This window comes from Gekko japonicus, unplaced genomic scaffold (assembly GCF_001447785.1).
Source record: "Gekko japonicus isolate JY-2015 unplaced genomic scaffold, Gekko_japonicus_V1.1 scaffold2388, whole genome shotgun sequence".
In the NCBI taxonomy this organism is placed as follows: Eukaryota; Metazoa; Chordata; class Lepidosauria; order Squamata; family Gekkonidae; genus Gekko; species Gekko japonicus.
In genome coordinates this window covers 240,989-245,391 of record NW_015172079.1, presented here as the reverse complement: position 1 = coordinate 245,391, position 4,403 = coordinate 240,989, and positions in this window count along the sequence as shown.

Here is a 4,403-nt window from a genome sequence, read left to right as displayed (position 1 = left end):
TCCCTTGCCCCAGAGCCCCTATCTATACCTTGTGGCTAAGAGCCACTGATGGACCTCTGCTCCATATGCTTATCTAATTCCCTTTTGAAGCCCTCCATCACTCTTTGGGTGAAGAAGGACTTCCTTTTATCCGTTCTAACCCGACCGCTCTGCAGTTTCATGGAGTGCCCACGAGTTCTTGTTCTTGTATTGTTAATGAACTTTAATGCCAATGGAAACCTTCAAAGGCGCCAGTCAGGTACGGCTCATCTCACATCTCCACGCTCTTTTATATCGTTCACTCCGCAGGTGGGATGCCTTGAAACTTGAGATTGTTCGAGGGTCTTGGAAGGTCATGCACGGAGCTGAACTGGTGCTAAACTTGCAGGCCAGAGTTATAATGAACTTTCCAGGGTGAGTCATGCGGGTGGGGGGACCGCTTCCGGCACTTTCTGCTTTTCCTGCCACAGAGACTGAGTGCGCAACGGGGGTGGGGTGGGGATGACAGGACTGTCTCCATCTTTGCATACCCACATTCAGACTCAGAACAATGTTTGACTTCAGCCTCTGTATCCCTGGAGGACGGGTCGTGGCTCAGCGGTAGGACATCTGCTTTTCTCCCAGAAGGTCCTGGGTTCAATCCCTGGCATCCCCAGTTGAAAGGATCAAGTAGAAGGTGATGTGAAAGATCAAGTAGAAGATGATGTGAAAGATCTTTCTCCGCCTGAAACTTCAGAGAACATAATAACATAAGAGAATCCAATGTTGGATCAGGACAGTGGCCCATCCAGCCCAACACTCTGTGTTGCTGCCAGTCTGAGTAGACGACACTGACTTTGATGGACCAATAGTCTGATTCAGTAGAAGGCAGCTTCATGTCTTCAGAATGCAGCTGCTGGTGTGACGTTGGGTCAGTCACAAGTTTTCTCAGAGCTGTTCTCCCAAGGGCAGTCCTTGAAAGAGCTCTCTCTGCCCTGTCTACCTCACAGGGTGTGTGTTGTGGGGAGGGGAAGGGAAAGGAGTTTGTAAGCCACTCTGAGACTCCTTCGGGTAGTGAAGGGTGGGGTATAAATCCAATCTCTTATTCTTCTTCTACCTCGCAGGATGTCTGTGGTGGGGAGGGAAAGGGAAAGGAGTTTGTAAGCCACTCTGAGACTCCTTCGGGTAGTGAAGGGTGGGGTATAAATCCAATCTCTTATTCTTCTTCTACCTCGCAGGATGTCTGTGGTGGGGAGGGGAAGGGAAAGGAGTTTGTAAGCTGCTCTGAGACTCCTTCGGGTAGTGAAGGGTGGGGTATAAATCCAAACTCTTCTTCTTCTTCTACCTCACAGGGTGTCTCTTGTGGGGAGGGGAAGGGAAAGGAGTTTGTAAGCCGTTATGAGACTCCTTCGGGTAGTGAAGGGTGGGGTATAAATCCAATCTCCTCCTCCTCCTCCTCCTCCTCCTCCTCTTCTACTTCCAGCCCAACCTAACCCAACCTCTTTGCAGTCCCTCTCGGGCATGAGTTCCCTGGCAAAACAGTGCACCCTGAAATCTGTGTCCTCATTTCTGCATGCTCCGAACACTCACACTTGTCTGCCTTTGATTCCCAGTTCACTCAAGTTCTTGAGCGGATCTTCCGTGGAGATGGACATCACGGCCCACCTGGCTGTGGTGCAGGACAAGCCAGGAGACCTCAGACTGGTGCTTAAAAATTGCGAGGACATGGCTGGAGGGCTTACCATCCACCTGCGTAAGAGGTGGGTCATAGGGATTTTGGACATATTGGTTTTGGGCTGATAGGTCAATCAGTGGCTACTAGCCATGGCGACTCGTTCACATGTTCACAGACATAGCCAAGGGAAGGCCTCAGCCTCTATGCCTTGTTGTTGAACGTCCACAGCAACTGGGATGCTATGTCTGGGACAAGCGATGCTCTGTCTTCTTGGTGATTGGGAGAGGGGCAACAGTGGGAGGGCTTCTAGTGTCCTGGCCCCACTAGTGGACCTCCTGGTGGCACCTGGTTTTTTGGCCACTGAGTGACAGTGTCAGACTGGATGGGCCATTGGCCTGATCCAACACTGGCTTCTCTTATGTTTTTGTAAGAGGGAATTGGATAAGCAAATGGAGCAGAGGTCCATCAGTGGCTCTTAGCCACAAGGTATAGATAGGAACTCTCAGTCTGGGGCAACGGATGCTCTGTCTTCTTGGTGCTTGTGGGGGGGGGCAACAGTGGGAGGGGGCTTCTAGTGTCCTGCCCCCACTGCTGGACCTCCTGATGGCACCTGGTTTTTTGGCCACTGTGTGACACAGAGCGCTGGACTGGATGGGCCACTGGCCTGGTCCAACATGACTTCTCTTATGGTGGCCACTGTGTGAGACAGGATGCTAGATGAGATGGGACATTAGTTGTTGTAGATTTCCTGGGCTGTCTGGCCGTGGTCTTGGCATCGTAGGACCTGACGTTTCGCCAGCAGCTGTGACTGGCATCCTCAGAGGTATGACACAAAAAGACGGAGTACTCTCTGTGTCAAGGTGGGACATTGGTTTGATCCAACAGGGCTATTCTTATGTTCTTACATCAGTTCAGAAGAGCTACTGGAATAAACCTCAGTATGTTCCAGCCCATATCATACACAAGGATTCTCTAGATCAAGATTTATCGAGATTAATTGCCCCATTCTACTGGTTTGCTTGTTTTATCACACAAATTTTCATAGTCCAAAAATTTCCGTTCCTATTCGGCTCATGCCACTTTCTGCTGCCTCAGATTTCCTACTGAGCAAAAGGCCGCAAAGCTTTCTCACCTGCGCAGATTAATGGCGTGCACAAACGCCAAGAAATGAGCCTTCTATTCTTCTGACACATTGAACAATTGAAACCTCCCCGCAGTAAGGCCCTCCCCCCCTCACCCACTAGTTGCCAAGCCATGCCTCTCAACCCTAGGTGATCCCAGAAAGGGGCTTTTCAAGGCACGTGAGAAGCAGAAGTGGTTTGCCATGGCCTTTCTCTGCAGAGTCTCCCTTGGAGGTCTCCCATCCACCTACCGACCCTGCTTAGTTTCGAGATCGGATTAGATCGGGACATACATAAGAGAAGCCAATGTTGGATCAGGCCAATGGCCCACCCAGTCCAACACTCTGTCACACGGTGGCCAAAAATACCAGGGGCCATCAGGAGGTCCAGCAGTGGGGCCAGGACATTAGAAGCCCTTCCACTGTTGCCCCCCCCCCAAGCACCAAGAAGACAGAGCATCCCTTGCCTTAGATCGTGAGTTCCTCTCTATGCCTTGTGGCTAATAGCCACGGATGGGCCTCTGCTCCATATGTTTACCCAGTTCTCTCTTATAAGAACATAAGAGAAGCCAGTGTTGGATCAGACCAATGCCCCATCCAGTCCAACACTCTGTGTCACATAGTGGCCAAAAATACCAGGTGCCCTCAGGAGGTCCAGCAGTGGGGCCAGGACACTAGAAGCCCTCCCACTGTTGCCCCCCCCCAGGCAGCAAGAATACAGAGCATCCATGCCCCAGACATAAGAACATAAGAGAAACCGATGTTGGATCAGGCCAATGGCCCCTCCAGTCCAACACTCTGTGTCACACAGTGGCCAAAAATACCAGGTGCCCTCAGGAGGTCCAGCAGTGGGGCCGGGACACCAGGAGGCCTCCCACTATTGACCCCCACCCAAGCACCAAGAATACAGAGCATCCCTTGCCCCAGCCTGAGAGTTCCTATCTATACCTTGTGGCTAAGAGCCACCGATGGACCTCTGCTCTATATACCCTGCCATGTTCCCTCCCAGGGTTAGCAGCCTTAACCATTACCCTCTATTGTTGGCAAAAGGGTGCAAATTCCCCCATTGAGATTGCTTGGTGAGAGGAACAGAAGCAACAGTTTTGGAATCTGGAAATGCAGGTATGAAATCTGACAGGGGTCGCATTGTGTTTCTCTCTCCTCAGCCTGCTCACGAACCTTGTGAGTGGCGGGATCAACGCAGCCATCCGGAGCCTCCTGCCTACGGTGGTGAGTGAGCCATCAGCTTATTGGTGCAAGGCTGAGGAGGGCCCCTCTGGGGAGGGGGAATGGCTCTGTGGCATGAAGAAGGTCCCAGGTTCGATCCCCGGGCATAGGTCGTGCAAAGACCCTTGCCTGGAACCCTGGAAAGCAGCTGCCAGTCTGAGTAGACAATACTGACCTTGCTGGACCACAGGTCCCATTCAGTATCCGGCAGCTCCATGTGTTCATGTGCGACACCTTGACTGGAAAGCACCTGGGCCAAGACATTTCCCAAAAGCATCAGGCTCATAAGAACAGCCACAAGTTCCCACCTCTAGGGTGATAAGAAGAAGAAGAAGAAGAAGAAGAAGAAGAAGAAGAAGAAGAAGAAGAAGAAGAAGAAGAAGAAGAAGAAGAAGAAGAAGAAGAAGAAGAAGAAGGAGAAGA